The sequence below is a fragment of the Myiozetetes cayanensis genome, unplaced genomic scaffold (genome assembly GCF_022539395.1).
Source record: "Myiozetetes cayanensis isolate MyiCay16 unplaced genomic scaffold, myiCay2020 scf18, whole genome shotgun sequence".
NCBI lineage: Eukaryota > Metazoa > Chordata > Aves > Passeriformes > Tyrannidae > Myiozetetes > Myiozetetes cayanensis.
In genome coordinates, this window is record NW_026087389.1 from 16796820 (window position 1) to 16809281 (window position 12462).

General features: G+C 47.0%; 1 protein-coding gene across 1 annotated transcript in view; it reads left to right on the top strand.

The window, feature by feature from the left end:
• The first annotated feature begins 1368 nt into the window (after positions 1-1368).
• Positions 1369-12462, top strand: part of RAD54L2 (RAD54 like 2) — a 67405-nt gene continuing 56311 nt past the window's right edge. The window contains exon 1 of the mRNA XM_050312736.1: positions 1369-1514. The gene's annotated coding sequence lies outside the window, so the exon portion shown is untranslated. The remainder of the gene's footprint in view (positions 1515-12462) is intronic.

Consider the following 12462-nt stretch of genomic DNA (forward strand, 5'->3'; position numbering starts at 1 on the left):
GTAGCATTTTTCAGTGTTGTCATGTGGGATAAAAGTCCATAAGGAGTCTTTGCTGCTCTGCTGGGGTCCCTCCTACCTGCTTTAACTTGCACTTGTTCCATTGCCTCTGAGGCCTCCATCATCATCCCTCTCTCTGAAGGTCTCCTCTGTGTGGCAGGCCAAGGCAGGGAAGGAAAACCTTCCTGGAATTTAGTGTCCGATGTGACAGCAGAAGGTCCCACAGGGGATTTGAAGGTGTCTAGGTGGGGAAGAGGGTGAAGGTTTACTGTGATTCCTTGTGCCTTTGCCAGATCCCTCTCTTTGTGAGATGGCTCTGTGGTGCTATGGTCTTTTTATTTTGGATCAGCTCTGGCTTCCCTGAAATCCAGAAGACCCCTGAAGGACTAAGGGTTGAGTTACACTGGCCATGCTCAGTCTGCCAGTATATATCCAGAGTCACATACCAGTTTCCCACTTCTTTTCTTTCTCTGGGCCTGGGGAACCAGACAGGCACTTTCTCTGCCAGCCTTGTTCTTCTTCCCTGTAACAGACAGACACACCGAGCTCCTGGTGCTGTGCAGGGTGAGCAGCAGGCACTGGGTGCGGTGTCAGCAGTGTCCTGGCACTGATGGAAGCTGTGGAATGCTTGGCTCTCTGTCCATGGGACCACAGCCAGCCCGTGGAGGTGAGTGAAGAGCTCTCATCTGAAATACTGCCTGCAGTTTTGGACACCCCCGGTTTGTGAGAGGGGTGAATTCCGGTGAATCTTGGGGAGGCTGGGGAAGGGTTGGAGTGTAACAGGCTGAGGGAAGTAGGAGTGTCGAGCTGGAGAAGGGTTTGGGTGAACTCTGATGGTTGTCCAGTACCTGTGGGGAGGGGATGGAGGCAGCAGAACGGCGCTGGTGGCAGCAGAACAAGAAACAGCGTTTGTGAACACAGATGTGTCCTGTTATCATGCTGGGTACGAGCGAAAGTTCTGTCCTGTGCGGAAGCCCAGAGGGGGGGAGCGGGGGCTCGGAGCGTGATGGGTCTTAATGTACGTGAAGGGATTTAAGACCTGACAGAACAAGGCCCGGAGCTGAGCTCCGCATTGTCCCTGCCTTGAGGGGCAGAGACCCCCGAGGCCCCGAGGCCTCCCTGACCACGGGACCCTGTGACAAATTAACACCATCTCGGGTGGGGTGGGGGGTCGCCCCCTCGCAGTCACGCTCCTCACAGCCGATGGCACGGGCAGAGGCAGCCGGGGCCCCGCATCCCGCCACATCCCGCTCCATGCCCGGGATGGGCCCCGGGACCTGCCGGGCCGGGGCGCCCCGCGGGGCCGGGGGGAACCTTTCTGCGCCCTGCGGAACCTTCGCGGCGGAGGCGCCTGTTGCTGCCCGGGGGACGAGGCGGGCGCTGCGGCGGGGGGCGGCCCCGAGCGGCGGCGGGGCCCGAGAGCGGCGGAGGCGGGAGGAGGCGGCGGCGCGGCCGCAGCTCCCGGGGCGCCCGCAGCTCCCGGGGCCGCCGGGCCGCAGCCCCCGCCGGCCGCCCAGGTGAGAGCGCGGCGCTGCGGGGCCGCCGCCACAATGGGAGCGGAGCGGGCCGGGCAGGGGCGCGCCGGCGGAGGCCCGCCCGCCCCGCCGGGGGTGTGCGGGGAGCGGCGGCCCGGGGTGGGCGCCGGGCGGGGGAGCGGTCCCCGCGGGGCCGGGGGTGTTCCGGAGCCGGGCGGAGGGGCAGCGCCGCCGGGCCGGCCGGGGGGCGGGTCCTGGTGCGGGGCGAGGGGCCGGGGGCTGCGGGGCTGGGCCCGCCCGGGCACCGCCGAGCCCGGCTCAGCGTCCTGCCCAGCCCCGGGCCGGGCCGTGGGGGCCGGGGCCCCCGCGCGGTGCCGGGGCTCCCGGGGCTGGCGGCGCGGGGCCGAGCCGGGCACAGCGGTTGTCACGCTCTGCGGTGGCCGAGCGGCGCTGAGCCGGGGCACGGGTGAACTGACGGGCAAGGTCGTTATCTGCTGCCTGTGGGAGACTTGTGGGTGAGCTTGGGAGGGGGGAGGCTCGGCGTGCGGAGCTGTAACCTCTCCTCGCCTGGTCCGGTCTCTCGGCTTTTTAACTTGCTCCCTCGGAGGAAGAGTTTGTGGGTGACTTTTGCTGGTGGTTATGTGGATGACTGGATGCTTTGGTGCTCGTGTCTGAGAGATGCTCATAAAACCCATTGGATTCCCCTCCCGCCCTTTCATCGATCAGTGCAAAGCTGGTGCTTTAAAAAGTTCTTGGAACATTCCTTCCGTCTGTGTGCAGATTGGGAATTTTTATGTAAAAAAAGACCAAACAGTGAAAGCTCAGAGTTATTTTCCCCCATTTTTTAATGCTGATAAGATACTAACGGTCACATTTACTTGTCTTTATAACTTTATAAACACTAGATATCCTTTGTATGGTTATGCAAGCGTCATGCTTGATGAATAATCACTTAGTCTGTAGGAAATCACTGCAGAAACTTCTGTGTTGGTTCAGGATGTTCCTGCTGCCTGGCTGGAGGTGGTAACTCCCCTCCCTGGCTTAGAGTAGTGGGCCTGGTGAGTGCTCTCCTGCTTCAATGCAGAATCAATTAATGTAGAATAAACAGCCTTTGTTTTGGTAGTTCTGCTCCAGGGGCAGCAGCACCCAGCAGAGGAATGAAAACCAAGCAGCCTACTTGGACCGCTCAGGTGCTCCTGGTGGGAACTGACATGGTCTAGGTTTGCTGAGGGAGGCTTCTTTCCCCAGGTGTGGAGCTGTACACCCCAAATAGAGAGAGGACAGCGCAGCTTCTTACCCTGTGACCTTATTGGCACCAGAATATAGGGGTTGTTCCTTGCCGGTAGGTGCTGGATGTGCCATTTACCAGAAATACACAGTTGCTGCTTTAAGGGAGAGCTGTTGTGGCTGGGTGGTGTTTTCTGGGTTGACACTGCCTCAGAGTGAGCACCACCTTCTCCCAAAAAAAGCTCTGAGGGTTTAGTCTCTGTTCCACTTGTACTGCACTTGGGTAACCGGGAACTTCTGCATCTCTAAAACTTGGAATTCCAGATTTGATGTTCACAAGCATTGCAGATCCTGGATGGGAACATCTTGTGGTCTTTTGAGGAGAAGAACCAAGCAACATAGTTTTTGTGTCATCTTAACAGTGGTTGCATTCTAGTGAGAATTTGTAAGGTATAACCTGGCATAGAATATTGTAACAGAACATTTGTGGTGTTCTGCATCCAAGTTGATGTCGCAGAATAATTCAGGGTGGAGAGGGCCTCGGGAGGTGTCTCGTCCAACCTGCTGCTCAGAGCAGGATCTACACCAAGTTTAGACCAGAGTTTTTTTCATTCAGGTCTTAAACCCTCCAAAGGTTCATCAGTCTGTCCCTGTTCCAATGCTTGACTGTCCCCTCCAGGAAGAATCTCTTCTCTAGGCCAGGTCATCACCTCCACCGTTGCAGTTTGTGTCTCGTGTCCTGCTGTGTGTCCCTGTGCACAGCCTGTGCCTTCTTGATGGCCTCCATGTAGGTGTGGGAGAGCTGCACATGGTGTCTCCAACGGGTCTGGGAAGTGCTGAGTGAGAGGGAGTCGTGTTTTCCCTGGATCAGGGTGGCTGTGCTTCTGCCCATACAGCCCAGAGTGCTGTTAGCTTGTCTGGCTGCCAGGGAGCACTGCTGGTTACGTTTCCTGTGCGCAGGTACAGGTGTGTGCATGGGTGGGTTTGTGCACACACACACATCACTCTCAGACAGGTAAGAGCTGATGTTTCTCACCCTCCTGCAGTGCAGCTCTGGAAAGAGCCTCGTTGGTGTGTACACATATGAGTGTGTGTGTACACACAGGTGTCAGATCACCCCTTCTGCAGCACTGAGCAGTAGTTTTTCCACCCTTTTCCTCATATGTCACTAGTGTTGACTGTGGGCTCCTTGGCCTTTCCTGACTCTTGTGCTGCCACACATACCCCGGCTGGTTGTGCCCCTCAGCCCACAGGTCTGGCTGTTGTGTTGCCTTCACTTTGTTGCTCAAAATTTTGTTGTTTCAAACAAACATTCTTTGAGATGTATCAAGTTACCGTGCTAGGAAGGGAGTGGCACTGGAGTGAAGCTTTTCCCGTTGGGATTGAGTTGAATCCCATTGGATCAACTTCAAATCCAGAATGTAACAGTGTAGGAAGTGTGTTTTCAAATATGGTTGTTTATGGGTGTGAGTTAAATGAAACATTTAGGTATAATATTGTTAAGAATGCAATTAGTTGCAGGGCAACTAATGTTTGTGTAATTTCCTTGAACTTGTTTCCTTCAGGTGCTTAGGAGTTTTTGGGAAACTGTAACTGTAGGATAAATAGTCTCTGTCAACAAGGTCTCTCATTTTAAACTGAATTCTGGGGAACTTGGTTCCTGCAGAGGTAAAAGTACCAATTGCTATTCCTAGATCCCTGGTACAGATATAATTTTGAGATGTGTGTTTCTGCTTACACAAGATAATTTCTACGTTATATTTTCCTGATTGTCAAGTGCGTCGAGTTAATTACGGCTGAATTTGTTTCAGAGAATGCTCATCTCAAGCCAGGAATTTGTTGTATTTAAGCAACATTTGTAGCTGTATAAAAATAAAAGAATTTATAAAGAGCTATGTTTTCCCCTGCCTCCCAGATTGGCACTTACTAAGTACTTCCACCAGCACAGAAGCAGCCAGTGTTTAGGTTTGGACTTGTGGAATAACATGTGTAAATGTGATATTTAGGTAATTTGAAACAATGAATGAAAACTTAATTTCCAGTTAACTTTTAGAAATCTTACACTAATTTTATAGGACTTTGTAGAAAGAGAGTCTTAAAGGTGAAGGGGAATATTAAAGTAACACCATTTGTTGTTTGAGAAAGGACAGAATTAGCTGATGAAGTTGAGTGTCATTACATACAGGGAGAAGGAAGAAGGGGGAATTACAGGTAGCCATAAGGAGGGAAAAATTGTTGAACAGGCACCTTTAGAAGCTGGTTGGACTTAGGAGAATATGGTGTTGTCTTGTAGATTGTTTTTTGAAGTCATCATTCTCTTAAACTAGCTAGCTAATGGCATCTCATTTTAAGTAATATTAAATTACTGATCAGTATTTTGTGTGTGATAACCAGCAAATACCAAATGCACATGTTTTCTGAGAAAATTAATATACCTGAAGTTGAAACAAGTTTTGAGAAGGGGGGGGGAGATTAAAAAATATATATTGCTTTCAGCTATGCAGATGTAAAACTGCTTAAGAATAACAATAAGATTTGTTACTTTGAAAAATACTTTGAAGTATAGAAATTAGGCTTTCAGAAATTCTTAAAGGTCAGACATACCATTGACTCAGTTTTATGTCTGATGTGGAATAGCAGAATTTCAGTCCTGTGAGCGAGGCTGATTCAGTGCTGTGGCAATCTCAGAGCAGCTGTGATAATTGAAATCTTGTTCTTGCTCAGTGATAATGCTGGAGTTGGGGTCAGTCTGACACCTCCAGAAATCTTGTGGCATTTTGAAGGTAACTAGAACTCACTTGAATTGTTACATCGCTTAAATTTAATAGCAGCGTTTTCAGCACGCTCTAAAATGTGCAGGTAGGAGCAGTGATTTGAAGCCCTCTGGGGTGGCCTGTCAGCTTGTCCCAGAGCTGCTGTTCTGAGGGTGTACCTGCAAGTTGAAATGAACAAACAAAGGCAGGAAGAATGATCCAACTCGGGTTTTAGTGGCAGCTGGTTATTCAAACATCAGAAAAGACGTAAAGGCTGGCGTGCACTTGTCTGGAGGAAGTATTGATTCTGTGCTGGAGAAAAGTGCTGAATAACTTCATGACTGAAGGCATCATTCAAAGGTGCAGACATCTGTAGGGGAAGACTTTTAGCCAGTTGCTTCAAAACAAAGCTGAAGGACTCTGTTAGATGCTATCAGTGTGGCTTGTGGCATAAACACGGAGTGCAGCGTTCAAACCGTACAAGCAGTGCCCTCTGTTACTGCCCTAAATCCTGGGAGGAATTTCTGAGCTGCAGTTACCATTGCCTTCGTGGACACCTGTTTGAAATGGAGAAGAGTTGATGAACTGAACTTGCCTCTTGCTGATCTGACTTGAGTGACTCTCCGAGTGCACACACAGTGGCACCGGTAGGAGCCTTAGTAAGTGGCACTGGCACAAAACACTTTCTGCTGCTATACCTGAAATGTCAAGCCCAGAATTAAGCACATTAACAGAATTTCTCTTCTGGCACTGTAACTGGTTCTGTGCTGGTGGACCTTTTCTGGCAGATAAGTAGAAAATCAAAGTTGGATATACCTAAGTGCTCTCCTGTGTTACAAACACATCGAAACTTACGCTGAGCACGAGGAGGACTTTGATCGAGGCCTCACATGCAAAACAACACTCTTTATATTAGAGAGTCTAAAGAGAGGCACTAAACTTATAAAAGCAATTAAAGGGGTTTTGCAGTGATTTGGCAGATTACAGGCAGATAACTTTACTCTGGCTTCTTTGTTGCAAACCAGCTTGATCTAATTAACAAAGAGCTGGAGCTATATAAGGGCAGAATTGATTAACAGAATGTGCAGAACCTGGCTGATCAGGTACAAGGAGTTTCTAGGGCAAGCACAGTATGGGACATAATTGAAATGTGGTGGAAGTAACACAATTGTGACTTGTACTTTCTTCCCTTCACAGTGAAAATTTTTACCTAAAACTTTAACTTGTGAAGAAAACTTTTCTAGCCCAACAGAACTGTGGAAATGATATTTTGGGGACATGGTAATTAATCAAAGATTTTCTCTAGTCTCTGAGAAACTCAAGTCTTATCTAGGATATCAACATCAATTAAGTGTGGATTATTATCTTTGAAGTTGTTGAATCCAGAATAAATACATTGTTGAAGTGTATTGATCTCAGATGAATTGCTGTAGCTGTTTGTTGCAGCCAAAGGCTAATACAACAACCAACCAACCAACCAACCAAACCCAAAACCAAACAAAATCCATGGGCCTGACAAAGCCTGGAAAGGGATTGTGGAGCAGAGGGGCTCATACTGCCTGCTGAGTCAATTTGGAAAATAGGATGTTACTCAAAAAGGACTTGATTGAGGAGGGCTGGGGGTAGGATTTACTCAAAATTAGTGAAGCAAAGGAAACTGTTACATGGCTGGTGAGTGGCAGTACTCTGGAAGACTAAAAAATCGTAATTAAAGCTCTTGTATCAAAAACAACTTAGAAATGGGATTTGTGTGATAATTGTATTCCCATGCTTGCCTCAGTCAGTGAGGGTGTTGTTGAGAAGTGAATCTTGTTCAACAGATACGGTGTCGTGTATGATCTGTGAGTCAAAACCTGGATTAAAAATAGTAGATGTGGAAAGCAGAATATGAATGGAGTATCTTTCAGGGATTTGTAGTAGGTCCACGGCTTTGTAGTATTTTTATCAGTGGCCTGGAAGAAAACATGAAATTACAGCTGTTCAAATTTGTGGATTATGTAAAGGTTGTGCCTGGGTGGTGAAGCATGAAGAAGGAACGGCAGCTGTGCAGTGTCCTCTGAGTTGTTTGGGTAACTGGGTCTAATATGGCCAAATATGTTTTTTTATAGAGCTGGAGCACAACCTTATGCATGTTGTGGGAAAGACTGGAGGCTATGCATTTGGAATATGGAATTGTGCTTCCAGAAACCAGTGACCTTGGGAAAAGGTGGCAGGAGCAGAGCAGATATATGGCAGTTCTGTGAGTCCTCAACTAATGTACATCCATAATAACAGGAAATACGGAGTGAGGACAGAGGGGTGAAATCAGTTGGGGGGTATTTTGATGAGGTTTAATGTTGGTGTTTTTAGAGAGGTGTTCAAAAGCAACAAAGATGTAGTGTTCAATGTTGCTTGGGTGATTAAATTGCTCATTAGAAAACTTCTTCTTAGTGCTCAGTTGGTTTAGCTTATCACAAGATATTTAAAAGTTTCTCAATTTTCTTTGGGCAGAATAGGCTGTGTACCAAAGGGCTCTTTAATTTAGTGGAAAAAGATAGGATAGCAGCCAGTGCCTGGAAGTTAAAAAGATTATTTCAAATTAGGAAAAAGGCACAGATTGTTAACAATGAACGTGATCAGCCACTGAAGGCATTAGGAAGATGCTTGTAAGTATTAAGGGGAATTAGGATGTCTCCATCTCTCGAAGTCATCAAGTCAGGATGGAGTATAATTTGAAATCTATGCATGAGGAAATGCACTGTACATGTAGGAGTGTGCCTGCCACCATATAAGAGCAGGAGCATTTGTAGATGCCAAACAGATCTCACCCAGTTGTGTTCAGACCAGGCCTCCCTTCCTGCCCCTGCCTAGAGTTAGTCAGGTGATCTGATGATGGTAGTTGTTCATTTATAGCACTCCTTTAAATCTATTAAGCATACCTTTTCTCTCAAGGGAATAAATGTGCTCATATGAGCCATGTATTTAAATGAAACAAAATGTGATTTGTGTGGTTTTTTTTTTTTTTTTTTTTTTAGGAAACACTGTCATTTTCAGTGATGGGGAAAGGAAGGGGCTGTATGGGGAAGGACAGGGATGGCTGTTTCATTTCCTGAATTGGTTGGGATACCTTTCCTAGTCTTTTCCCTGAAAAAATCTGATAATGTACTCTCAAGAAATTTACTCCAGTAGTGAGTAGTCATTATACTTGTAAAAAAATGTTTTCTCATTGGGGAAGAAATTGCCCGTGCACTTGCTGGCAGAGGTAGCTCTGGGTGTGAATGAGTAAGGTTGCAGCGTCTTCTGTGTCTCTGCTGGTACAAAAGCAGTGTTTTCCTTGTCCAGCAAAGGAATGGTTTCTGTTTTGTCCTGCCTGCCAAAGCGGTGAGGGACCACAGAGAGGAAAAAAGCTGTGAGTCCTCTCCTGCCTTGGCATTAGGGAGAGGATGGATTGCATGTGGGTTCACAGTGGCCCACCAGGACTGTTGGTTTGGGATGTTTTCCTAAACCCTTCTGGAAGTACGATGGGAGCCAGTCTGGTCGTGACAGCGGCTTATGCCTGATAGGCACCTTTCCCAACATCCTGATCTTTTCTCCATCACAGCATGAGTGCATGCCCAGTCATGTCAGAGGAAGGGCCGTGGGAAATACAGGAACTGGGTACTCTGCTTCTGCCAGATTGTTGCTGGATGGCCTTTTCTTCAGGCGCTCCCTTGGCTTCTGTAGGGAATGGGCATGTACACCAACAGCCCTTGTGCAGAAAGGATGTTTCCAGCAAGCACCAGATGTAATGTGTCTATTCAGGACCTCTGGTTTTGGGGAAAGGTCGGCAGTACAGCAAATGACTTCATTTGTTACTGAAAGAAAGTGTCTTGCTCAAAAAAGTTACCTCCTCGCAGCATCTTCCAGCCAAGTGCTACCTTTCCCCCTCTGTCACTTATTTTACTGTTTCATCAAGGCAGGCAAAGTCTTGTATTCTTTTCTTTGCACTCTTGGGCTGGCCTGTGCAGGAAGGCCTAGAGATAAAATCCTTTGTTGGGGGAAGCTGTTTGTATTTTAATCTTTGAATTTCCTTGCGTTTTGGAGGGGTTGTGTCTCCCCTGCATCTCTCACTCTCCTTATTATTATCATCTTGTCTGACCCATTTTGCTGACAAAGAGAAGGCAGTGAAGAGAGACAGAAGTGGTTATAACTGAACAGGTTTTTTACTTGCAGTCTTACAATGACTCCACTTTTTCTTTTTTTTTCCTTTTTTTTTTTTTCTTTTTTTTTTGAGTGATCCGCTGGCTTATTTTTGCAGTTGCTTTGTGGCAGGGAAGATTGAAGGTGAACAGAGTTAATTGTCCAGGAGTCTGGATAAGATTTTGGGGATGGGGAAAGACTGTAGAACTCAGGAGATAAGGATTTTAGTTTTTTCTACTTCATTTTGTCTTACTATGCTGGAACTCCTCCTTTATCTGATATCAGAGAACGTATCTTTCTCATGGCTGCTGAGGGGACCTGTCTCTTCTTTCCTCACTTGCATCTTTGTTCGGCTGTGACACTGTTTAGTATAAGCTGTAAAGTACGAAAAGTTTACCTGTGACCTGGGTCAGAAGATTGAGACCAGAGGTTTCTGGAGTGGCAACTTCATTCTTGTGAGAAGAAAGGATAAGAGAAGACTTTTAGGACTTCATGCCAAGGGTAGTTATGCCTCCTTGAACAGTTTGAGTGAAGTTGTAGTGCTGAGGGAAACAAGCACAAAGCAAGCAGGGGATGTGCATGAGAGGCTTCATATACTAATATGAATTTATGATCAGAACTCCACAGTGGCTCTTGGATGCACCTTGGGGAAAGGTCTGTGTTCTAGGGCAACCCAGAAATATCGACTTATCCCAGACATAATAAGATGCAATATAAAAACAAGGAAAGGCAGAGGGCTGAAACAAGTGATTCTTTTATTTAGGTGCTAATAATTAGCCCTTGATCTCAAGCAAGGGCATCATGACCAAAGCAAATTCCTCTTCACAAGCTTAAAGAAATTACCTATTTGTCCTCATGGTGCAGATTGCATCACTTCCCTTTGTCACCCCAAAGAGCTGTTCCTTTAACAAGTCCTGCCTGAGTACCTTCAGGAGGGGACCTGCCCTGACCCAGAGAAATTTCTGTCAGTGCTAGTTATGAGTTTCTCGAGGTCAGGGCAGCTTATCTTCCTGCTCCCTAGAACAAAGCCTTGTCCTGTCTTTAGTGCCCACGTGTCACTGCAAGGACCTGTTCACAGAGGCTCTCACTAAACATGTTACGTGTTAGGGACTTACATGAGGAGGTCTATGGGTGTTTTGCTTTGAGCTCTGAGCAGTTTATTTGCTGTGGGGAGAGATGTGCACAGCAAGGGTGTCTGACTGCATGATGTAATTTATGATTCTTTTGCCCTTTGAGTGGCAATTGCGTTGATTTTTCAATGAAAAGAGCCCAGCAAAATGAACTTCAGAAATAAATACCTCCACACAAATCCCAAAGTGATGCCATGACTATTTAAAGAAAGGGACAATGGAGAAGATTAAGTCTGGGAATGTTCATGTTTCACCTCAGATACACGCACCATCCTTTTGGTTGGTGTTTGTGTCGAAGACGAGGAAGCTTTGTCACAAAGACCATCACTTTCTCAAACCAAAACACTGTCTGTGCCCTGCACTGGAGCAGTATCTGGCTGCCAAGAGCACGGCCTTGGTGACAGTGACTCCAGCTTGGACAGCCCAAACCCAGGGCTGCAAGTTCCCACCCTCCCACTGTTTTTTCCCCTTGTGCCTGCACAACTGTTCTTGTAACTTCGTAGTAAATCACATTTGGGAATGGAATTTTGCTTCCAGGTAGTTTTTCAGCTGAATCAGTTTGGTGTCCAGCCACGAGAGCTGTGCTGGCACAGTGTGGGAGTGGTGTGTGAGTGGGAAAGAGCAGCTGCTGCCGAGAGTGTTCAAGGCCCGAGAGGCTGCAGCCAGCAAGAGGGAAAAACGGTAATTTAATCAAGGCCAAATGTTTATTACCCTTCTGGTGCCCGTGCAATCTGAAAACTGTCTGTCAATGTCAAGGCATGTCTCTGTCTCTCTAATTGGTGGGATTAGCGTCGGGTTTTGGTTGCCATCTTCGGTTTGTTGCGCTCTTTTATTCCGTCTTTGCATTAATTATTTGCATCGCTTGCTGATGAAAGTGAAAGGAACAGCATTCCTGGTGTAATGTAACTGTCCAGAGGTTTGATTACTCTTGCAGCATCTTGTGTGAAGAGGCAGCTGGCTGCAGCTTCTCCTTTCCAGAAATAATGCAAGAGCTGTATATTCATTCCTTAGAAAAAAGTGCCAGGGTTATGGAATGCACCTCTGCAACTAAACACAACCTTCCGGGCATAGGAAGGGAGAGAAATCAGCTTGTGTTTGCAGGGGATGTTGGGGTGGGGGAGGTAGCAGGAACAAAGAATATTTCCTTAAATCAAAAAGTTGTTGTAGGAGTGGTGTCATCAGTTGGGTTTTAAGTTCCTTGTCCGTAGGTGTCAAGAAACTGAGGGAACAGGACGAAAAAAATAAACCTTATGGAACCAGAGCCTTTCAATGCTTAGTGTATGAATGTCCTGCAGGCTCTAACCTTGAAAACCAGGTGTCAGGGTGACTGTTGCATGGAATAGTTACTGATTTTGAGATCAGATATTTGGGGAAAAGCTGCTGCCCCAGAAGAGATTTTTTTTTTTTAATTTTCCTTGAATCTTGGGGTGGGGTCCTGTTATCTGTGGAGGAGAGTTTCCTGGGGAAGGTACTTTTTTTTGGGGGGTGGGGTTGGAAGCTCTTGACTCTGGACAATGCATAGTATGATTTACCCTAGCCAGCATTTTTAAGTTTCTGTTGACTGCAACTTCACATCCTGTTCTCCAATGAATGGGAGTAGGTCTTGATTATGTGATCTGAATTTGTTTATTCTATAAGGACAATGGTTAACTACTTGAGAGAAATAAGACCCAGATAATGAGTAGAGAACACTGAGGAAGTGGGTGATCTGCTTAGTCATGC